The following is a 25252-nucleotide window of genomic DNA, read 5'->3' as shown; positions in this document are numbered from 1 at the left end:
TCCTCTACCGTGTCGCCATGCTGGGGGCGGCACCAGCGGGCGGGGTGCGGAGCGGTTACGGCGGGCGGGGGCCGCCGCCTCTCCTTCCCTCCCCGCGCCCGGCGGGAGACCGGCCCCCGGCGGCGGCGCAACGAGCCGGGCCCGCCGCCTCGCCCCGCCTCCCTCCCCGCTCCTCCCGCAAGGTGCGGGGCAGCACCAGGTGAGGCCCCGCCTGGGCTCCGGCCGTGCTCCCTAAGGTGGGTAAGGAGGTCCCCTCTGCTGGAGACAGACACACAGACACGCACGCACACACATACACGCTGTCCACCTGCCCGTAGGGGCTGCCCTGCCGGGAAAGGAGTGAATGAGCAAGAGCGCGGTGCTCGAGGGCGGCAGGCGGCCCCTGGGTCCGCTCTCCCCTCGAGCCCCGGCAGGTAAAGGAGGAGCGGAGCGGTGCAGCGGGAGGCGGCTCGGCGGGGCGGGCAAGGCCGGGGCGGCGGGTGCCCTCCTGCCGCCCGGTTCTCTGCTCTTGCGGCTCCAGCAGACGCCCGGATGCCCGACCTCGGCGGCCGGGGCGGCTCCTGGTTGCTCGGCTGGGCCGCTCCCCGAGTCCCAGGCTGGCGGGGCGGGCAGTATAAGGGCCGCTTGGCCCCGTCGGGAGCTCTCCCGGGTCCGGGGCTTCCAACCTGGGCGGTTTGCTGCCAGTCTCGGCTCTCCTGGAATGACGGCATACCAGGAGACATATGGGACGTATGGGGAAACTGGACAAGAAGGATGAAAATCTCGTGTCTCTGGTTCACAGGCGATACAGGAAAATTCCGTAGACCTCAGTCTCTCACTCAGAGAAAAACTCATATTTTTACACAAGAATTGACTAACCTGAAGATTTTGGCCCAGTGAATAATATCCATGTGGATAACAGGCTTGGTTTGCTCCTGACAAAATTATCAGAGACATAAAATTATTTTGTTCTTTAAAGGTATGTGATGTTGAATGTCATGTACACTGAATTTATATAAATATGATTCCTACAATCACTCATTCAAGGAAAACTGTTTTTATGGATTACTGTCTGTTCTAATACAAGGTATGTCACCATGAAGCACTGCTACACACCGACTCAGGTCTCTCCATCATACTGTCTCGGTAGGGACCCCAACTACATTCCTGCCTGTGTCACAATGGCATAGAAGCCAAGCTGATTTACAATTAACACAATAAAACTGATCAAAACCTTAATTAATACACAAAGTATTATGTAACGTTTTCTGTATTACATGTTATTATTACATGTATTATGTATATATAAGGTACAAACCTAACATTTACAGGTACATGTTCCATTTACATGGAACATTACATGTACACTTACGGCATATTTGATGTTCCTCCTCAGATGCAAATAGGCACAAAGGCCTCCCTTTCCCCCTCCTTTCACCATCTCTGTTACAACTGCGTGTGGTTGTGTTCTGGCATCAGTGCAGCTCACAGCTGAATTTGCAAAAAGAGGTACCATAGTTGGGGGTGGCACAAGAGATTACTAGCCCCAACTCTTCATTCCAACACCACTTTTCTGGATAGCTGAGACACTGTGAATAATCTGAACCCCATTTAGAGGATGCTGCTGTAAACTATTGCCCGTTTCAGTAAGAGGCAGTGATTCCACAGCTGTCTCATGAACAGCTTGGTCCTTTGTGTGCTGGGTGCTGGGCAGACAGCTGGGGTCGATAATCTGCCGTCCCAAGCTATGTCATCCCCACTTGTGAATTATAAGCTGCAGTCTCTCCTAGCAGTGGTAGATACTCCAAAGTAGATCAATCATGAGCACTTTCTAGTTGTTTTCTACAGAAAAAAAAAATCAGTGTGAATACACTGTCTGCTCTACCACTGATTACTTTTTAAATCCTTGTCCAGCTTCAGCCAAATCTCAGAGACATTAATTGTATAGAAAATAAATGGTTATGTAGAAGATAGAGATCCTAATGTTCCCACCAAAAGGAAAGCTACCGTAGGAATTCCTATCTTGCTGGATTCCAAGAATCTGCTCAGGCAAGGGATGTTGCAAACATGACTCATAATTTCTGCTGCTCACAGAATGCCTGTGGCATGTTGAGCCCTATTGGAGCAGGTTTAGAGGGAGCATGCTCAGAGTTTTATGGAGTTTTTAAAATTTCCACTACTGAGTGCTAGTAGAGCTGGTCAGCTGCTAGAATAAACAGCATTTTGAAAGTAGTACATTGCTACACAGTACCACAGTACTTTCTGTATTTTTTTTACAGTGGATCTAAGAGTTGAGCAGGTATTAAATACAGATTATATTTGACTGTGAATAACCTTTTATTCAATTTAGGATTAAAATATAAAATCTATGGGGGGAAAAAAAGCTCTTAAGATATCTAGCCAGTTACTGTCTAACAGTCAGAAAATTACCTTTAACAGCATAGGATATGTGACAGAAAAAAAGTCACAACAACAGTCCAGCCTGTGTTCCCTTCTCAGAGAGCATGACTGTTTCCTATGCTTTTGGTTTGTTTATTTGTTTTTTTGAAGGCTTCAGTTTTTGTTTTGTATCTAGGACATATTTGCAGCTCTCCCACTATCAAGTGTGAGTCTAAACAAGACACATATCTCAAAGAACACCTAGATCTTCAGAAAAGCAATGTGTCATGCCTCTGAGCCAGCTTTCTCCCCTCTATTCTCCCCGTCTCTCTTAAAAATGGTTGAATAGAGATTTTTCTGCATATCGAAATTTGCTTTATATCAGCAACAGTACAGTTAGGTTTTCAGGCTAACGTTTCTTCTAACAAATGTCTACTAGTCTTTTAGTCTTGTAGAGGCAAGTACCTGGCACTGTAACCTCCACCCCTTTGTTCATTAACACACTCCAGAAATAGTTTGCATAAAAAATTCCTAAGTTAAAAAAAAGTAACTAGTGATGAGAAGAAACAGTACAGAGAGAAAGCAGAATATCTTGGTGCTGACCATATTTCCACAGATTTCAAGGACTCAATGGAAAGCAGATAGTTATATAAAAATTGACTTTGATAGGCCTATATGGGTGAATGCTGCTATTATTCCTGTGGAAACATATCTAGGGACTCTTATTCATACTTAAATAAGCACTACTTGTTCCTTGTCCAGGATAGTGGGAAAAAACTGGTTTAGACAGGCAAATATACTTGCTGTTCTTTGTTACAAGCTGCATACCTCCACTTCAGTTCTGGTTACACCACCTCATCTATCAGCAACTGAAAATAATGAACTTGTTTCTTGACCAGTTTCCTTGAACATACCAAGTGGCAGGTGTGCCCTAGGCATACAAAATTAGCCGTCAATTCATAATATTGCACATTTTGGAAAATGTGTGCTGATAAATGGAACAGGGGTCTGCATTTTACTCAACAGTGAGCTATGCAGACAGATCAGCCCCCCTCTCCCTCCCTGCCCCCTTCTTTGGTGGCTTTTAAAGGGACACTGAAACAAGGATTTAAGCAAGGTTTCATTTCTGACAGAAGCATCTGACCCTGCACTAATAAAGCCAGCCAGAGTTTCATTCTCTTCAGAACTGATCAGACACTCTTTTCTAAAGGAGAAAGATTTAAAAAGTAGCAGCACAGACTCATAACATGCAGCTTAATTTTATAATAGCTAGTGTGGGCTCCTAAAAGGGTTTGGCCAACTAGATTTTCTGAGCAGTTACCAAACTAGAAGTGCACAATGTGATTGGCAGAGATCAGTGCAGTTTTTACATTACTGTGTATTTCATCTGTTTAAAATAAAAAGTGCTGCGCACCGCTTCTGCACAGATCCTGAAAATAGACACTTCTGATGTGTTCTGTTGCTCATAGAGAAAACAAAACAGAACACTTTGTCCCTCTGAAATAAGATGTGTAAAAGACACATGCCTTCCATCTGTAGCTAGAGTAAGCCATCCAGCAGGCAAGGGTTTTATACATTCACATCTGTATCCTAAGGGAAATAGGTCCCATATTATCCCTCTCAGTGTGACCCATGAAGTATACATAAACTTGTTGTAGGAATCTCTTTAGATATATTTTAGTGTCAGTGAATCTTCGGCTAGTGACTGGTATTTCAATGCAGGAGACCCTGTTATCCAGTATCTTAGATTTTTATTTGCATTGAATAACTTTTTGTATGTATTGACTTTAATCCTATGGAGATTTATGCATATGCTTACACCGACGTATGAAAAACAGTTCTGCAACATGTTGTGATCAGTCTTCATGGAATAAAAAAAATAAGCAGCTTTCAAGCTCAAGGTTTAGGTCGTAAAATTATTCTGGAAATGTGTGGTGATGCTTACAAGGATAAGGAAGTTTATCCTTACTTAATAAAAATTCTGTTAAAGCCATCTACCTTTTGTTTGAAGTTTATGCTTTTTTGAAATTTCTATCACACTGCAGACAGTATGCTTGAATTTTTACACTAGAGGTACCCGTAGAGGAAAGTGGTGTTCACAGGAAAGATAACTTGATCTTAAAAATAAGCTGACATTTTGACTGGCCTTATTGATTGACCATTTGGTACAGAAAAAAATACTTGGAAATAACATACTTCAAGAAATGGCAACTTCTGCTGTGCACTTCATTATCACATGCTACAAAATAGTACTTTAAGAAATATACTTCAGTCTAAGATTTTTCATAGGAAAGGGCATTCACCATAATAATTTCTAAGCTGTTCTACATTCACAGTTGTATTACTGTAACCACGGAGTACCCGTGTAGGTAACCAAATGCAATATCAAATGCTATTCATATGAACTTGCCATTTTAGTACATGATCAGGCCAGTACTGTTACCAGTTCACCCATAAACTCTATTAGTTTTGCTCGTTGGTGGGGATTTTTTGTTATCAGCTTTGAATCAGTTATCCTACTGTGTAGTTTACTGACCTTTCATGCAGCTATAGCTCCCCCAATGCTATCTTTCTTTAGAATCTACTGTGCAGCTCATTTTTCTTATATACTCAAGGAACAACAGAAGACAAGTAGCTGCTTAGACTATGCCCATTTCTACACTACAGGCATTTGCACCAATTCATAAATGAAGTGACATCAATGCATGTTTATCTGGGTAAGGCGTGGGATGTGAGTCCAGGGCAGATGAGCTGACATATAAAGGTCACATCGAGCTCATTTTTCTGTTTCTGTGATTTCTAAGAAGAGGGGGTGGAGGACAAACCAGCATATGGGAAGTATGTTTACTCTCTTATTTTCAGATCTCGTGTATTGGTGCCCAGCAATGCCAGCTGAATGTGGATTCAGGAGTTGGGGGAGGACTATCGGTCACCTAAGCTCCCTTTACTTGGGCAGAGAGAAATAATGCTAGTCTTTCAAGCTATATTCCTGAACTACACTAATTTGCTTTGCAATGCGGGGTGTGACCGTGAAACCCCTCTGCAACTAGAGAGGCAGCTGGCTTTACAGAGAGCCTTATCTAGAGCAGTTTGTCATAGTTAATAAGGAAGGCACTTCAAGATGTGACATAGTTAAATCAGTTTTCAGAAAGTGATTTCAAGCAAGCTCTTTTACAGGATACATCTTTTGTTATTGGTACTAATTGCCTGAATGCCAGATATCTAGAGGAAGAGGTGAGTAAATGGAAAACAGTGTTACAGAAAAATAACAGTGAAATATGTAGGAGTCAAAGCAGGTGGTAGAGCCATGTGACATTAGATTTGCCAAGTACAATTTGTATTCTCTCAGGTTCTGTATTATCTGCCAAATATTACCTTAACTTCTCAGAATCCAGAAGAAAAATTACCTTTGTCCTTATTTTTGCACAGTATTTGCTAATGTTTTATATTTTTACTAATTTTTAATTAATATTCTATAGCCTCCTACTTTCAGTCTACTACTGATAAGCCTAATAATGAGAAACAAAAACACCCTAGGTAGTTACTCATAGGAATGTTAAGCACATCTGCTTGGGCAGTCACACATTGCACTGACTTTGTGCAACAGAATTCAAAGGGACAGTAACAACCTTAAAGTATAATAAAAGCAAGGCATACTAATGTATGCATCAGGGTAATACTTTAATAACTAATGCATAGTGAAGAATACAAAAGTACATAACTGAATTTTTTTGAAGGCCTAGATCACAGCTGCAACTAGACCGAGTTGGGAGGAATGTCAGAGAGCTCCGCTTTGTGTTCTCTGCCAGAAACATTTTCTGCCGCGGCTTCTGTGCATCACGCCTGGTGTAAACCAAGCACGAGAGTGGTGTAAAAGGCTCCATCTGTCGTGTTGGCTCAGATCCACTTGACAGAAGCCAGAACCCATAAGAGATGAGAAATCAGAATTGTGAACCCACTTCCTCCTCTCCCTACTTTGCCCTTCCCCAGTTTGTACTTCTCCAGGAGCAAGAGAGGCAGTGTCTTGTTCTAGTTGCTGCTTGCAAAATGAGGGGAGTGGGGATGCTTCATGCATCTTCCTCAGTCCTCCCATAACAGCACAGGGACCACTCACAATTTAGACTAAAGGAATTAAAATTCTTAAAGAAAGAAAATGTTTTCCAAAGAATGGTAGAACCAGTCATTTCACCACTTCAGAAAGCCAATGTACACTTCCTGGCTGGTTACTCTGCCTCAGGCTGGTTTCAGTTCAGTATTCAGAAAATGCCAAGCAAACAGTAAATCAAGTTCCAGTTAGAACAGTCCTTGCAACAGGCTGGTGTAGCAAAACATTTCTAGATTATGCAATGTCTTTCTAGGCAGTAGGAATGCAAAGACTCAGTCTTGTCAGTAGGTTCTTGTTGAGATGCAAACTGTTAGTTACAGGGCTAATCATCCCCATGGAGCACCTATGCAATGCTACCTTAGCAGGGTCACAACTTATCAAGATAACTCAGAACCGCTTATATTCTTTGTTATTTTCTAAACAAAGCTTTTGCTCTGGACTTACGGTAGCTCCTCTTTAACTCAGTCATGATATGGTCACAAAATAGATAGGGCCCTTTTACAGCCATATTGATCCCAGTCAAGGACAGAATGGAGTTGTACACTTTCCACGTGGAGTTCAAATAGTAAACAAAAGACTTGTTTTGTAGGAAGCACATCCTGAGGCTGGAAAAACTTGTATTCATTCTGGGTGGCAATTCTTCCTGTCTTTGACAATACAGAGCAATTTGGTATTGCAAGTCCACACTGACATCTAGTGCTGAAAAAATTGCACTAGCCAATGAGGAAACAAAGAAGAAAAATATGTTGGATTGGAATGAAAAATCTAAAAATATAGCAAATCATCCCTCCTGCCTTATGAAAATGACAGTCTGTGGTTCTGTCCAGTGGGCAGGAGGTGCTTGGCTCCATGAACTTGGGTGCTATGGGGACATCCCTTAGAGAAATGTACAGGGTATCAGGTCTGACAGCCAGACAGCATAGCAAGCCCTGGCTGCCCCTGAAAACTGCTCTTGGGTACATGAGCAATCTAGAGCTGATTTTAAGTTTGTTTTTTAGTCACTGCTATTGTAGGACTTGGTCTGGAGCTACATAACTAATAGACCACTGCTGCCAATGGCTTGGTAATCTTGATTTTACAAACAAAGACTTCACAAGGATGAAATGTTCTCACCTTCCAACCCGAGAAGAGAATTTCCTGGTACATTCGGAAGATTCCACACTCTAAGGTTTTTCTAGGGAAGGGGGTCATTTGTTTAACAGTAGCTTTTAGTCCTTGATATTATCTTACTTCCAAGTTTAATACAAAACATTCTCATCATTTTTACACACACACAAAAATTTGCACTTTTTAATATTTTATTGTGCCTTTAAGGGCAGGCAAAGATTGTAAAAGAAAATATTTGTGATTTTTTTATCGTAATTTCTATCTTCCATGGGAAAGTAAGAAGTAATCATAATGTACAGAATAATGAGTGTTTTTCAGTATCTTAGCTGCCAGCACAGTTCCTCCCCTGTCACCAGGGAAATGGTTAGATTAAAACCATGTGCTCTGTGTGCTTCAGAATTGAAATATGCATGTTAGTGTTGTATAAATCATCAAAGGAGATGAGCAAAAGGACAGATCCGAAGCCACCAAGATCAATGGACTTTTTTTTTCCCCATTAAATCCCAGGAGCTTTGGATCAGGTCCCAGAGGATGTCAGAGCTCTGCCAGCCCTACTGAAAAACTGTAGTCCAAATGCTGGCGTGCTGTTTGGCAAGCCACAACCATAAGGTTAAGCAGAAGTTGCCAGATGTATCCTCCATGGAGAGAATCCTGGTGTTGGTGAGTACAATTTCACAGCAGGACCCAGCACAGGGGATTTCTTGTCTCTCTGCATGGAGGCAAAGCAAGTCTTACCCTACCAGTCATTGCTATGTGTGAGGGGATCCTCTTCCTCCAGAAACCCTGCACTGTGCATTGAGGCACATGGGCAAGCTGTATCTCCCACCATTTTGTACTACCTGGGGAATAGCTCTTACCTCCTCACCTTTCACAGCACAGCAAGCAACAAATGGCAGGATTTAGCCCTTATTGCCTTGTGAGTGTGAAAGTCTCAGAAGAAAACATAGTTTTTTCCTGTCCATAGGAAGAAACCCTTCCTCCCCTTATAGTCAGAAAGCCCAAGTATTCAGATATAATTTCTTCCTTCAATTTTTGCAATTTTTAATTTTTCTGAGAAATAATTACATACAAGTAAGCATGTTGTCACATCTAGGCTGCATTCCGCCCCACCTAATCTCTTGTAATCAACAACAGTATGCAGATTTTAGAAATGTTTCAGACTTTTGTGTCTGGGCTGGACAGATTGGGATGTGCAGGAAGGATTGGCAGACCCAATTAGACAATAAGTAGCATAAGTAGCTGTCAAAAAGTAAGGCTAAAGTAGGAGAAAGCATGTGGCATCTCTCACTAGATAAGCTAGAATGATTGGCATATTCAGTCAGAAACACTCGTTTTCTGATTTAATGGGGGCTTAAGACAAATTGTCTCGCAGCTGAGACCATGCAAATCAATCATTAAAATGTCAGGTTAGAGTCTGATGCCAGTTTAAATTCCATTAATATCAGTGGAATTGCACCAAATTTATCTATCCAAATTTATAGGGTGCAAAATTTGACCCATAACAATGATTAGGAGCATGCAAAGCATGCAAAACTGTGTCACATGTATAGAATTTCCTTGAAATAAAAAGCAATAGAATAGTGAAGCCAAGAATGTAGAATAGACTAGAGTAGAATAGAAAAATAAGGAAAAGGAACAGGAAAAGGAAAAGAAAATGGAAAAGGAGATGAAGGGGACAAAGGAAAGAGGAAATGAAAAGGGAAAGAAAATGAAACACTGAAAGAAATGCCATGAAAAGAATGCAGGAATTTAGGGAAATTCCCTGAAGACATTTAAAAACATGGGGGGGGAAGTTCTAAATGTATATTAATAGAATTGAATTAAATCACTTCAACACTGCTGTCATCATATCATGTTCCTGTCCATCCTTTCCTGTTCAGCTTCCAAGAAGACCCAAAGGACATGCAATCTGGTGGTAGTGAATTATTCAAGAAGATGCCACTAACATTTTAAAGGTGACTAGTTTACAGAGCATATTTGATGCAGTGATTGAATATCCAGTACAAATATATTCAGCTGACATTAGTTCCTAAGCCTTTAGGAACAAGACTGTATGGAAATCAGCGGTTTTTTTCATTATGGTACTAGGCAATAACAGATAGATTGCCAGCTAACAGCACTGACTTGCTTTATGCAGAACGCTATTTACTGTAATAAAATTTTGAATATATTTTGGAGACCAGTGAGTTAGGTTGAATGGTAATAATTTAGCATTGCATACTTAAGATTAAATCTCGCACCTGATTTTTTGCCGTGTGCTTAGGAGTGTTGTTTAGTGAAGGGAAAACTCCTGTTCATACAAAACCAGCATGAGTCAGGGCTACTTTTCAACAAGGGTTGGGGGACCATGACCCAAATCAAAGGGCTCCTATTGGCCCTTTTAGTGACTCAGTGACTCAGGATTTCAACAAATTCCCAGTCTGGGGTAAAGGAGTAGCTTTGGTAAAGCAGTAGACTGGTTTTACAAACAGTTGCTGCCCACAAGACAGGAATGACAGGGTTTTGGCAGTGTACAAACCCATGCTGCAGCAGATCAAGCTGGGGTGGCTGACACAACTACCAACCTTGCCTGATTGTGCTGCCCTTATCTTAGAGGCTGGCATCCTTGCCTGGAGCTGACAGAAGGACCCAGACAGCTTGATGTGTTCAAGTAAAGCAAAAAATATGTCAGTCAGGAACAGTGGCAGTTCCGAAGCAGCTGTGTGACCCTTCAACACCCTCCCGTGTGAGGCTAGAAGGGGTGAAAGAGCCCTGCTTTATTCCGTTGCCACATCCAAGTTAATATCCTGATACTTCAAAATTTGGCTATGAACAGCTTCTAATTCAAGCTGGCTGTCCTCAGCAACAAAGAAAAATGTAAATGCACACTGATGGTTATGTAGTGCGCTGTTTTAGACAATGATGGTGGAGGCAAAGAATGCTTTAGAAAATTCACAAATGCATAATAATAAAAGCCCTTGAACTGAAGAAGCTGACGAGCCTTTTTAAATCTTTTTTTAACTCCCTCACTATATTTTGAATAATTCTCGCCTTTATCTGAAAATGGTTCTTTCCAGAATCCTTTCAGATTTCAGACTTCATTTAAAATCACATTTGATGATCTGATAGTTTGTTCTGTCTGACAATATTACAGTGCCATTTTCATCAGCTGCAACCCACCTGATCTGATGTGCCTCAACTAATAGTGCTCAATCCAGGCCTTTGATTCAGGTCCCTATTTGCAGTGTAGACTGAAGGAGAAATCTTAATGCACTTCCATTTTTATGAAGGGCATTTTGCAAAGAGAAGAGAAAAAGCCAAGCTGAATAAGGATGCTAAAAATTATTAAAAATAAAATTAAATCAAAAATTATTTACATGAAGAATACCTTCAGAGTGGAAAAAACTGGAAAGAGGGTATATTTTCCCAGTGGAAGAAACAGGAAAGAGGGTACAATGCTTGGAGAGCAGCAGCATTGGTCAGAAGAAAACTTGTCCTTGATTTTCATCTATCTGGCTTGATTATTTGGACAACTTATAAGTCACTTTGACTCTAGTTCATTCAGTTCCTCTCTTTCTACTCCCTACCTCTTAATCATTTTGTCAGGATAAAACACATTACAAATTGCAAGAAGCTCACACAGTAAGTAAAAGTATGTTAATAAGCACAGAAGGTGAATACTTTTTGTACTAGATCCCTATGATAAGAAAAGCTTTGGAAATATAGAACTTTCAGGAAAGCCATGGTATCCATGTTATGGAAATGCCAGTCACAAAAAAGTTGCCACTAATGCTCACCTGCTAAGCAGAGCCATGAACCACAGAACGTGCAATAAGTATTTCTGAAAAAATAATACCTTGTAAGTTCATATACTGCAGGATATATCTGAAAAAATGAGTCATAGAAATACTTCATCATGTAGAGATTGTAGTGGCCTGAGAAGCCACTTCTCAGTTCACCTGGCAATTTATAGATATAACCTATACTGGAAGAAAATAAATAAATATTTTTTCCAATCAGCAGCTGACGTAAACCAAACATGTTTACTGTTAATGCTGCTGTCACAATTAATCACAAAGGCCCAGAAATCAGATTGTGCAGAACCTAATATTTTACATTAATATCACTGTGTGGTATGTATTAGGGCTTTCTCAGATAGGAAACTAATTCTTATTAAAATTTCTTGTGGGCGTTAAAACTGAAGTAATGAGACAAGAATGAGATGGGAGTCCAGAGGCAAATGGGGTGGAGAGGTTTGTATAAAACAGCTCCTTAATAAACAGTAGAAGAAAGCTCATGAGAAAGGAGCAATATGCCAGATGGAAACAGCTTTGCCTGTTTCCTGAATAGAGTCTTTCACCCCATTTTAGAGAGGTAGGGTGAAACATTGTCGAGGCTGATCAGACCCACACACGCAGTAAAGAATTTGGTCTGTGTCTCTATTACTGCTTGCTAACTGAACTGACTGCCAACTCAGACCACTGGTAGAAGTTTAATTATCATCCCTGTTGTTTTCATTATAAACTGCTGGTCCTTGGGGGTTTATCACTTCAGTTTTTAAGGCCTTTCTGTGAGTGGTTTGGTCACAGAGGTAACAGAACTAGATTGATTTAGAAACAGATTTAGCCAGACTGGTGCTGAAATTGTGGTTAAACTAGCTTGACATACCTCTTCACCTCTTTCTGTAACACACATGCTAAAAATCCTGCCCTTATATTTACCAGAGTCAAACATAACTGGAACCATGTTAATAGTCTTTGCAGAAAAATCTCACTAAGATGCATCTTTGAGGGGTGTAGGGTTAATCTGGAATCTCTTCATGAGGCTACAACCTGGCACATGGCCAACGTGCAGGTCAATTGGTCAATATTTGCAAGAAATCCTGAATTATATTCAAAATTTTGGGTCTCACAGAGCCCAGAAGATCCTTTCCCTGTCCTCCTCTTACAGATCTGGAATGTGCCAGTCTCCCAGTTCTACTGGCTAATAAAGATCTGAAAGCATAGTTGCTACTGAGAGGCTTGCATGTCTTTCACATACCAGCAAATGCATATGCCTGAAAAGTGAGAACCTAGAAGGATATAAAGCAGATTTCTATAGGCAAGTATTGCCTTATGCTGGTTTTCAAAAAACATGGTGTTTTTTAAAAATTTTTTTTCCTCCCCACAAATCAAAGAGGTTATAGAAAAGGTGATTAGTTCCTCTTCTTCTCCACAGCAGACTGTGCTTTTGAAGTCCTTCCAGAGTACTTGTCATCACAGTGCATGTAACCTTACTGTTCAGGTCTTTAGAGGGCTACAATATATCATTCTGGAAGCTGTAATTATATGGTTACAAATCCAGCATGTTGTGTGGCTGTTTGCATAGGTAAACTTTATATAATGCTTCCCAGAAAATGTTTTGATAGTGGGAAGAAAGAATTTGGAATTGACAAACCAGGTTTTCCTAGGCCAAATTGTTAAGGTTTATCCCCTCAGGATCCATCTCCACAGTAGGTTTGATTCAAGTGTGCAGCCGACCTAGCCAGAGCATGTGCAGCCACAGCTGCATTCAAGTGCCATCACCCACTCAAATGGAGGAGGAGGAGAGGAGGACAGGCAAAGAAAGGTGGAAGAACTGTACAAGCAATTTGGTTATCATTTCTGTTTGGTGTCAAAACTGCTGTGGTTATATCCCAAAGGTCTCAGCATTATACTAACCCAAGATACTCTGTCATTTGTTTCAAATGAACTGCAGGCCATAACTAGAAACTCCCCATTTTAAATGGTTTTCCTGCAAAATGTCCCTCCTCAAGTTGCCAGTGTGACTGTTGACAGCAGAAGGATTTTGGGTTATGACCCAGCCTAGTGCAGTGTAAAGGAAACACGTGGATGAACTGGTCTGTATTTGTGGACACATTTGGGTGTAGCAACCCAGCTAGCACCCCGAGTGACTCCTCAGGGATGGCTGGCCTTTGAGCCACACGGACACAGATGTTGCCATTTAACGGACATCTCTCAATATTTAGCCAAAGCCAGGATAACAGACAAATGGGGGATCAACTCCAGTTGCCTATCCTCATTTGTCTTCTTGTCACGGCTCTCTGGCTTGCTGATACGTTACCCTGCTGATATGCCCACCATGCCGCAGGCAATGCCCCTGTCTCAGGAGACAACTATAAACCATTTGTGGATCCAAAGAGAATCCGTTTTAGCATATAGGGATATGCGTTATCCAACCTACTCAGGATGAATTTTAACTGGTGCATAAGCGCTGTGTAATCATGGTTTTGTATGCTACTTACGTATGTTTTATAAAGATACCGCCCTCTGCATAGCTGGGGTGTCCCTCCATTTGTATGGTAATGAATCAGTATTTAGGGGGCCTTTTCTGCTCTGCTTCTTACCCAGACCCGGTCCCTCTGATAGCTGAGCAAGACCCACAACAGCAGATCCGCTAATGAAGGTAGGCGAGATGAGGACAAAGAGCCCAGCCATACCTATTCAGGGAGAAATCTGCATCTGAAAGTGCCTGCTGGAAATGGGCGAGATGCCAAACAGCAGGGAGAAGGAGGACGCTCTGGAATATAAAGGAGGGCATACTATTATGTTTTCCTGTCTTTAAGTCACTGCTGGTTATTTGTACAAAAAAAAAAAAAACAAAAAAAAAAAAACAAAAAAGGAAATAAACAAGAGGAACCGTTTGATTTGACAGCAGCACGTTTTATATCCATATCCCAGCAAATGCAACACCCCTTCTCTCCCACAGACCTGCCTGCTGCTGTCACTCTTCTTCTAATATTGCAAGCATTCTCCTGTTCACCTCTCCACAACCATTCTCCGGTTCCATCTCTCCGTAACAGAGCCTCTATCAACAGCTGATGAATGTGCTGGATTTGCAGTTGCCCCAGGATGCAGCATTCAAGGCTGTGCTATCTGAGCAGGTAGGTGACTTAAGCTCTCATTTTCAGGAATCACTGCCTTTTGGGGAGCGTAGGTTACGCAGCTGAACACATGATGCCTACACTTCAGGTCACAGCAATCACCGTTGCTCAAGAGCCGTTGCTGTTACAGATGAAAGGGGTTTTGTTTTACTGTTTCTGAGCATGCTGCCATGCTGCTTTTCCAGTTCTGCTTCCAGCCATTCCTATGGTGCCTAGGTCTTTCCCATTATAATCTCTGCATGTCCTGCTGCCTCCAAGAGACCCCGGCAGCCTTTAGGTCCCAATGTTTAATAGTATCCCCTGCTGAACACAGGTCCAAACACACAACTCGTGCCAAAAGAGAAAGTGGGAATCATCTCAGCAGCAGACTATGGCAGCAGAAAGTTGATCAGTACTCACATTCACAGGGGACAAGCTGCAGCAGCAGCCTGGATGACAGGTAGAAATGACATGCCCAGCCAGAATCAGTGGATACAGTAATGCTGGAGAAGAAGCCTGTGATCTCCCTCCCCTACTTCTTTTATGGCAGCTAGGCTGGTTAATAGCCAGCAACCCTCTTCAGGAAAAAGAAAAAAAAAAAAAAAGATTATGTGTAGGCCCAGAGTGAAAGAGTTCAACTGGAAAAGACCATCTTCCCCCAGCAACCCATTATGCTTAGCTCTAAACCCGATGTTCAGCATGGTGGCAGGAAAGCAAATTTGATAACAGCATGTAAATCATGTGCCAGTGGACCTGGGCTGAGAACCTGCTATCTAAATCTCAGCTTCCCCTGTGCCAGAAGCATCCCAGCTGAGACTCATCCAGGATTAATCTGCAAAGACTAAGAAAGAGAAGGAGCAATGATTGACATGGTAATACAGCATCTCCCATGCAAAAATGCCCTCAACCGCCTCAAGCATTTTCATAACCAAATACACACCTAGTTTTGCACTATAAAGAGCATGGGAATGAAATGTGATAATGAGACATAAAGAGATGCATGTATGAGACAAGCTGTGGACAAGCAGTGAACATAAAAAGAGACATGTACATGTGCACATATGGGAGAAGTGGCAGATAGGCACATTCTTATAATCTAGCAAAAATAATCATGACAATAACTAAGTTCTGTTATAATTTTCCACCCTCCACACACCTTTGCATCTCTGGAGAAAAGAAGCAAATGACCAGGCTTTCTATTCAGATTCTTGTAACTAGGCTCCAGTGGTCCCTGTCAAAAATACTCTGTCAAATATCCACTTAAATCATCAGGCAAGTTTGCTTCAGCTGTCTTCCTACCACTTGTATTCTGTATTTTTTTCTTTATTAACAGGGAGGATGCTTCATGGAAAGCCTACAAGAATGCATTTTACAGACACTATTGGAAAATATCAGTTCAGAATTCACTTTCCACAATCCATGACACATCCAGTGCTAAAAGCTGCTTTCACTTCATCAGGAATCAGAACCAGTGCCAGACCTGCCTCTGTTTCTTACACTTGCAAAATTAATACCAGTAAGCTTCAGCTCAGAAAGGACTTGAAGAGATTGTCTGGCAAATATTTTCAAATGGTAAATAATAGGGGGGAAATAATACCGTCTGGACAGTGCAGCAGCAGAAAAAGAGGCAATATTTGTTCACTAAATTCTCTTCTAATTATTGACATACTACAACTAATCAGCATTAGAAGCAAAAAGAAGCTGTAATCTATGAACGTCCTCCTCTTTTTGGACTGTTCCCAGTACTAATTGCAGCAGAGGAGGATTCTGGACTGAAATCCCCTGGCTTTTCACTTAGAGGAACTCAAAGGCTGCACAAAATGTTAAAGGTTTTCTGACTTTCTTGCAGCAACACTTTTGCTGTGCCATTTTGTGAGGCTATGGATCCACAGCAACAACCTTTTATCTGAAAGCTTGTTGTAAACTGAACCAACAGTAGCAGATGCAGAAACAGATTTCCCTTGGGAAATAAAATCAAGTCAGTCTGACAGCCATAGTGGCAAGTACTAGCAATGTTCATTGCCCTTGTAAATCTTGGGGATAAACACCCCTAAAATGTCAATGACTGATGGTGGAGATTGAGTAGAGTGTAGGTGTTGTAATACACAGTATACATCCCTGTGCTCTCTCTCTGCCAAAATGGCAATGAATGAGCATTCGTGTTGGGCAGGCTGTAATTGCCCACGCTGTGTCGTGGAGCTCATGGGCAGGCAGTGCTGGGGTGGGTGAAGATGCTTCTACATGAACATGTCATGATAATCAGTCTTCATTGGTTCTTTTACTCCCTTATATTTGTCGCTGTCCAGGTGAATGCTTCCTCTTATCTAAGTAGAAATTGTTTATGCATAGTGCAGTGCCAAGATCTGTGTAAACTTTAAAATATGGATATGATTCACTCTTGATGATGGAAGCAAACCCGTAGCATAAGAGAAGGAAATTGTTCTATCTCTCTCCACCATGCCATGGACATCTCTATAACAGGCTTGGGGGATTTCTAGTCTGGCTTTGCTCCCTGTTCTAGCGAAACATTTACTTTGCTTACCATGCTGCAGTCTTGCAGGAGAAGTTGTACTGGCTGCACACCCCCTTTGGGCTGGGACATGTGCCTGCCTTGTGACACTAAAGTCACCCTCTGGGCAAATTTTTCCTCTCAACCATCCTTCCAGATACCATCTTTTTGCCCTTTCTGCCTTAGGGGGCAAGGAAATTGCTGGTGGGACATCAACAAAGAGAAGAATTTTACTGGCGAAACCAACAACCTGCTTTTCATTGTTACTTTTTACTCCTGCCTGGATCATCTCACAGTTGTTTCTATGACAACAGAAAAATTATTTCTTAACATAAATCAAATTTGTCAGACTTGTACTTGTGCATACCAGTTGCTGAAGGCTAGGAAAGCAAATCTGAGACCAAAAAGCAGACCAACTGACCCACTCCGAAAATGGAGCTATCAAGGATCTAAAATAGAAAAGATTCCTTGTTTTCCTAGGTAAATTTGTTCTGAATATTGAATTGTTGTTGTTCTTTTATATTTTGAGAAAGAAAAGCATGAGAAGAGGGTATATCATGAATTAATATATTTATGTTTTATATACAGACACTTTGGGACAAATGAACTGTGTTTCTAAGAAAAGAAGCGTGAATATTCAGCACAAAAACAACATGGGAAAAGGAAGAAAATAGAAGATTCATATGAGCTCCTCTTTGGAAAATGTAAAGGGACTTCTGAAAATTGCATTCTGTGCCTGTTTGATGCATGGGTAACAATAATAGTTCTTCGTAGCCTGGTCCCCAGAGTGCAAAATTATGTTTACCCTTTGCTTTCACATTGTGTCTCATCTTGTCCTCTGGCATCTTTTCATTAGACCCTAAAAATATAGTTAGCATTGGTAGATTGGAACAAACGTTTTGCAGGCAGTTCATCCCTGTGGCATGTGTTTCTGCTGCAGAGCAATGAGCCTTCTGAAAAAGTTTGAATTTTTTTACAGCCTGAATGATGAATGGTAGCATCACATATCTATTTAATCTAGAATGATCATAATTTTTAATTATGGCAAAACCCTTTCAGAAGTTTAGTGCAGTTTGAAGTATTGATAAAGCTATTAGTTCTAGGCAGTGGGTTACTCTTGCTAATCTAAAATTGGCGGTTAAGAGGCTATTTTAGTTACGATGTCTCTGACCAAGGGGGCATCCTATTCATCCTGTGGAAGAGAACAAACTCCACCCCTGGGTATGGAGACTGGGCTACAATATGAGCATAGGTGAGCATTCTGTCCACAGTACAACTCCTATTTGTCTCAAAGAGAAAGTTTCAAAGAATGAACAAAGGCAAAGCCTCATCTTTTGCTACAGAAGGTAATGTACTATTTATTATCCTTTCACTCTGTTAGTATTTGATTCAGCAGAACTCAGTAGGAGTGATTCTTCTTCTCTTCCTTCCCATCTTCCTTTCTCTGTTTCTGCTCTACTTCCTTCTTGGCATCTCTCCTTTCTTCATCCTACTCCTTCCAGCAATTCCAAACCCAGCCTCAACTGCATTTTGGCTTCATTTCCATTCCTCTCCATCTGCTAAAATGCATTCATGTATTATGTATGAAATGTTGACATTTATAATGTTGTCAATAAGGTTTTGAGTCAAAGCCTGAATAGAAACAAGCAATTTGGGCAGCATTTATGTCTCATCAGTATCGTTTCAGACTATTTTTGGACTGAAGAAAGGAAACACTGCACAGTTTGGTCCTACTAGGGAGATTTCCTGAAAAAACATGATGGATAAGAGCATTTTTTTTACTTTAATTGAAGATTAAATGCCAAAGAGTATGGTGGTTCCATGTGGCTAACTCATGAAGCGAGGTGACCCAAGTGTTTCAAGAATACTGTATCAAAGCAAACATACATCACTGCAGTAAAGTGAACATGTACGTCCTTTGAAATATCCACATACACACATATACATGACTGGGAGTGGGATTTTGTTCTTAAAGCTGTAATTCTGCAGCAGTTTAGTATGGCATCTAAGTGGAGATGACTTCCACTTTTCCTTGGATGCTCCCTCCGTTCTTCTTTTCACTGATATTTGTGCTATCAGGGATAAACACAAATATCAGGGATACAGGGAGCCAGTTAAGGGAGACAAACTAGCAGCTCATTTCATGAGGGGAACAGAGGGGAAAGAAGCATTTCCTTCCAATTTAGCTCCCCAAACCAACTCACTGAAGGATTAGGTATGTTTTTGCCAGTGCGAAGGAGAGACAAAAAATCCAGTCAGCAGTGTAATGAGGCAGAGGGGCAAGTAGTCAAGGGGCAACAGCAACCTTGGTCAGGTAGACTCTGACAACTCCAGCTTCAAGTGGGGATTTTGAAAATCTCAGGTATGACTTTGCTGTATCCATAAAAAAACCAGAGCTCTGTCAAACTTGCTTCAGAAGTATTCTGGCATTTAGGGATGCTTAAATTTACAGCCCTGTTTTCCATTTCTTGTCTTTGATGTATTGATTGCTACTCTTCTTCCAAGATGTTTGCTGTGCATCATACTTTGATTTTAGGAAAGGTCTCAGGCATATATTGACAGCTCTGGATATCTGGATAAGACAGATTTCTCCTGCTGAACAGATTTATTTAATTTATGTTTATGGGTTGCCCATATCTGACTGTTTGGATATGAACTGTATATACAGAATAATTTGACTGCCAGTTCCATAGGTCTTTCAATTACAAGGCACTACATTTAGTTGGAGGCAAAAATATGAAATAGGATCAGCTACAGGAAAAGTCATTCCTTATTTTTCCCAAAAGGAGATTTTTTTTTTTTCTATTTCACCCAATACAAGGTTCAGCACTTGGAAGAAAGGGAACAAAAAATAATAGAAATCCTTAGGCATGATTTTTCTCTTGGTAAAAAACAATTGAAATGAGCTGTAAATTGGCTTCTTCATTAACACGAAAGTAAAAAATAGACAAGGTAGACTAACAAGTACATGGCTGAGTCTAGAAGGAAACAGAGGTGAAAAGAGATTAGAAATGAGAAGAAAAAAAACAGTGGTTTGTTGAATGCTTGAGGTAATCAAAGCCCTGCATGAATGCCCAGCTAGGTGAACTTTGTCCTCTTTACTCTTTGATCTTGGTCTGCAAATGATTCATGGCATTTAGTGACCCGCTACACCAGCTTACCAGTCAGTTATTAGGGAATCATAACTCCTCTTTTTTACATCACATCCTTGTTTTCACTTTATTCCCCGAATCTCTCAGTGATATATGTACGAGTGTGAAAGAAATATCAATGACATGGAGAAGAGCTCTCTCTCTCTGTATGGCACCTCTGCCACCCCTGCCTTTGTGCTTAAATGTTTTCTCTTGTGTTTGGTTCTTGCTGGTCCTGGTATTTTGCAATATATATCATTTTCTCTAACCATGTTCTCTAATTGTTTTACACAGACTGAATCAAAGGACACCCTCCAGGGGAGAAAGAACTCATCTTAAGATCAAAAGTTATGCTTTATTTGCTGTTGGAGGTCACCTAATCTGAACATGGCATTCATAACCTATTTTCAAATTGCTGTTTAGTCACTCTAAGTGGTTTAACTCATACATAATGTCCTAAAAAAACCCTGGTCTTGGAACACTCTGAGGACCACCCAAGAACTGCTGAACATTTCCCATTCCCATGACAACTGAAGGCTCAAAGTAACCCCCTGTGCTGTGCCTTAACTCTTCTGGCCAGAGCAGGACTGAAAGGCTTCACCCTGATGCATCTGCTCCCCACATTTCTTGTTTGTAACCGTCAGCTGATAGATACCAACTAGACCAATGCATTTCTTCAGGTGTGTCTCAAAGAGAGAAGAGGTCAGCAGTACACTTTTTTTTTGTACATTGAACAACCTCTTGTAGCTATCCAGTGAAAGGAAATTAAATGTGGGAATCTTTGTAGGAGAATTCCAAATCCCATCACTCAGTAGATGAGCACAAGCCTTCATGAAAGAACCTACATGTGAGTCACAGGAAGGAGTGTATTATTTAGTTCCCCTTTTTTATTTATAGTCACTGGGACCTGTTAAAGCTGTGAAGCTGCACAAATGTGTGCCAAATTGGACCTGTATTCTTTTAACTCATAGTGTACCTGGAAACATAATACAACATCATAATAGATTCTTGAGGGTATTCTCAGGGGGAAAAGGTGATGTTGTGAAGTGATTTCAAAAGGAATCAGAAGAAGTGTTCAGTCATAAAGCTAATATTTGGCAAGGGAAAAGTGGAAGTCACTTTTTAGTTGTCACTAAGACAACACAAAATATGTCTTCAGACGATAGCAAATGGAAAAGGATGCAAGAAGGCTGTGCCAGATGGCAGAACCAACAAATGAAAAAATAAACTGTGCCATTCACAGGAATTTTACATAGTCTAGTGGGCTGTATCCTCATCTGTGTAGACTGGAATAACCCTATTAAAGTCAATGAAGTCAGCAAGTCCAGCTGAAGACATGGAGAAAGATGTGCCTTTATCAAGCCTTTTTGTTTAAGCCACACTTTGGTGCTTTTTATGCTGTTTGTTTTCCCCTTGTAACACACTAAGGGCCAAATTACAAGGTTGTCTAACACCCAACCCTGTCAGCATCATTGCTCCACTTTCAGAAACAACATATGGAGAACACAGCAACACACAGCAAACAACACTGTGGATCAAAGCAAGATGACCATGCTGGGCAATAGTAACAAATAGTTGACAAATAGGAACAGACTCATCATCATCATCATCATGGCTGGGCTTCGCAAATGAAGATTTGGGAAGGGCACTACCCGCATTTGTTACAAGCGTGTTGGTGGCTAAAAAGGCCAATCCGAGATAGGCATGTCTGGTTTCAACAGGCACAGCAGAAAGACTCCTTAGGAGATATATTCTGCAAGGCACAATTCTTTCTGCATTGTCTTTTCTCCTCGAGAGTGATCCTGCATGCTTTCTCAAAAGCATCAGCAGCATTATAGATGGTGTGTCTCCAGACCTCCTGATTGGAGGCCAGAGTAGACCAGTTATGATGATCAATATGGCCAAGGCTGAGATGTTGTTTCAGGGAGTCCTTGTATCTTCTCTTTGGGGCTCTGCTCTTGCGGCAGCCGGTGGCAAGTTCACCATAAAGCAAGATCTTAGGGAGGTGGTGGTCCTTCATCCTGGAGATGTGCCCTGCCCAGCGCAGCTGTGTTCTCATCAGCATGGCCTCAATACTTGTGACTGCTGCTTGCTCTAGAACAGATGTATTGGTCACATAATCTGACCAGTGGATGTTTAGAATTGTACAGAGACAGCGTTGATGGAAGCATTCTAGGAGACGCAGGTGGTGGCAGTAGATGACCCATGATTCAGATCCGTATAAGAGAGTAAACAACACTATGGCTCTGTAAACACTGATCTTTGTACTTTTCTTCAGGTGTTTATTTCGCCAAGCTCTTTTATGAAGCTTTCCAAAGGCACTGTATGCCTTTGCTAACCTGTTGTCTATCTCTCCGTCAATCTTACCATCCGAGGAGATGAGGCTATCTGGATAATTAAAGTGCTGGACTGATTTGAGCTCTGATTCGCCAATGGTGATATGGGGATGGTGGAAGACTTCCTGAGGTGCCAGTTGATAGAGAACCTCTGTCTTCTTTAAGCTGACTTCCAGCCCAAAGAGCAGACTACAGCCTCAAAAACAGCCGTTTGAGCTTGCCTGCTCTCGCCAGTGTGCAGCCCAGGACTGGCGGAGCCAGAGGTGCTTGGGCAGTCATCACTCCTAGAGAGATGTTACGCCTCATCTCCTCTGCATGCCAGCTGCTTCTGTTCCTTCATTGTTTCCAGAGGAGGCAGGAACAAGCAATTACAAATCTGCGCACATACTGGCCAATCTGTTGTCCCATTACATCCCTAGATCTGCCCTCACTATGTTTAATGCAGTAGTGAAGTCAAACACAGAGTGTTCAGCATTCAAAGGACGTGAGCAATTTTAAAGGAAAATTGACAAAAAAGAACTTTGAAGGAAGTAAAAATTGTATTTATAGCATGTAGAATACATTCTTGTGATGAAATGACTGGATCATATACAGCAGACAGCTTCCAGAACACCACCAGTGCTAAGCACAAAGCCATTTGAACAGAAACATGGGGCTCCTGGGAGGTTTTGCATGTTTTGCTTATATTTTCCTTTGGCAACATGAATGCGAGAGAAGAAAAACACCTGATTTGGTTTTCCCTCCAACTTATTTTCCCAGACACCTGCAAGTCAGCATCCACCATAGGCAAAATTATGTAGTGATGACCAAATATGTCAGACTTACAGGTAAAATGGATACAGTGGCTCAGAAAGTTCACTGTTCTCAAAGTGAGTCACGCCTGTTATTTACTCCCTCAGATTGCAAGTAGTGTTTATTGAGGTCTTCTCTCTATCTTTTACCCATCATCAACTGCCCTTTGCCTTGTGGACAACACCAAACAAATATGACCCTGTCATAAGAGGAAGAACCTAGAAGAAAGGTAAAGGTTGATGTAAATACAGCACCAAACAGCCCATGTATTCATCAACTGATCTCAGGAAAGCCTCCCGAGATGTTTATCAAGTTAAATGCTCAGTTCCTTTCTTCCTTTTCCCATTTTTCCTGCTGTCTTTGGATTTGTTACCTATTCAGAATAGTTATTTGTTCTTGTCTTGGTAAATAGGAGTCCTTTGCAACCATGTGCTGGCTCTTCTGGGTGACTTTTCCTGAACAGTTCCATTCCTGAGCAATACATACAGTTCAGTAGCAAAGCATTATGAATTGAAGCTTAATGGGTCCATTACTCAACTCCTCTCTAAATACAATATGTCCTAATTTCTGAGCAACGTGGACAGTTGCAGAGTTTTTTTGGCATGGTGAGGATTCTCTCAGGTTGTCCTCACTAAGGTTATAACCATAAGAGAACAATTGTTAAGGACCTGTTAGTTTTCCAACATTTTCCTGCAACCCCCTCAGAAGCCACCAAGAGCATCTCTTTTCCAATGAAAAGTCACTTGCTGCTGTCAGTAGGGCATCAATGAGTTGTTTCTCTGACTCAGCAGTGAAAAGACACAGAGGGATAACCTATAAAGCCAATTAAGGTATTTTTTCAGTACTCTTTCGTGCAGCATAAATGTATATCCTGTATGTGCTCTCCAGGTTGGCTATACCAGTTTGTTTGTACTGGAATGGCTGAAGCAGTATAGCTTATGAGTACAAGCTGTTGTTAACCACTGAGAGACTACGGAAAAGCCTCTGCTGGCAAGTTGAAGTTTGAACCTCCCTCTACCTGCCTGTGCCTGCTGCACCAGAGGAAACCTCGAGACAAGGATGGAAGACAAGTGGGTTTCAATAAATCACTTTCCTGTCAGTGTGGAGGTCCATTTTCAGAGCATGTAGAGAAGAAAAAGTTTGAGTAGGCTACTCAGCCCTCCTTCCTCACTCCAGAGATACCTGGAGAGCTTATCAATACTGGAAAGTTTGAGAAGAACCTGAATTTCTTGTGGTTCAAGTGATTTTGAAAGGCTCTGGGCAAGGAGGTCTCTTTTGCAATGTACTCTCTTTTCCCTTCATTGTGCATTCATTCATTCATTCCAGTGTTACAGACTGGAATTAAAAGTCTTAGAAGGGTAAACTTCTGAACAAAAATCAGTCCTGAAACTAAGGAAGAAAAGGTTGGCACCCTCCACTTAACCTTATCTGGTGTAGATAGCCTCTGTTTATAGTCATTGGTCATTGATAGGTATCTCCCAAAAGCCATTCAGCCCACCCAGCTTACACTCCTGTTTTAGGATGCCAGTGGTGGTCAGTCTCCACTGATTATAAAGATAAGCTCTGTGCCAAGGTTTGCTTAGATGCTTGATTTCTAGGAGACTAAATTTGGGTAAAATTAATGCTCTCCTACATGATAAGATTTTGTTAGGACTTTGGGCATGATCACCACAGACTACACCGAGCTTGGCCACTATAACCCCTCATTTGGTATTGCAACTTCTGCTCCTTGGGCACTGCCTTTCTTCACTGACACTGTAAGAAACCAAAGACTGGCCATTCTAGATCACAGAAGTCAAAATCTGTCTTTCCTTTCTTCCCTTCAAATACCAGGGCTGTCAAACCTTATGTTTGAGATAGCATTTAAACTGCAAAATAGCTTTCATTTTTTATTTATACATACATTTCTTTGCCTCTCCTCAAGCTGCCTGAATGTCACATTTTGGCAACCAAGGCGCAAAAGAACCATGTGGGACTGAGACTGAAAGAGGCCTCTGTGCCACAAGAGAAGTCATGAGTACCTTGGGGACAAGG

At 41.5% G+C, this 25252-nt stretch overlaps 1 long non-coding RNA gene across 3 annotated transcripts; it reads left to right on the top strand.

The window, feature by feature from the left end:
• The first annotated feature begins 99 nt into the window (after positions 1-99).
• LOC127471772 (uncharacterized) lies at positions 100-23443 on the top strand. Of its 3 annotated transcripts, XR_007904762.1 has the most exons (6): positions 100-199; positions 8078-8230; positions 9451-9525; positions 13939-13993; positions 14297-14471; positions 23326-23443. It is a non-coding gene; the product is annotated as an uncharacterized LOC127471772 (long non-coding RNA). The 3 variants fall into 3 exon arrangements; XR_007904760.1 differs by lacking the exon at positions 13939-13993; XR_007904761.1 differs by lacking the exons at positions 9451-9525; positions 13939-13993.
• Positions 23444-25252: the final 1809 nt, after the last annotated feature.

The sequence above is a fragment of the Manacus candei genome, unplaced genomic scaffold (genome assembly GCF_025592945.1).
Source record: "Manacus candei isolate 608988 ecotype Guabito, Panama unplaced genomic scaffold, ASM2559294v1 h1tg000026l, whole genome shotgun sequence".
Classification (NCBI taxonomy): domain Eukaryota; kingdom Metazoa; phylum Chordata; class Aves; order Passeriformes; family Pipridae; genus Manacus; species Manacus candei.
The sequence above is the reverse complement of the archived record's forward strand: the minus strand, read 5'-3'. Positions and strand labels throughout refer to the sequence as shown.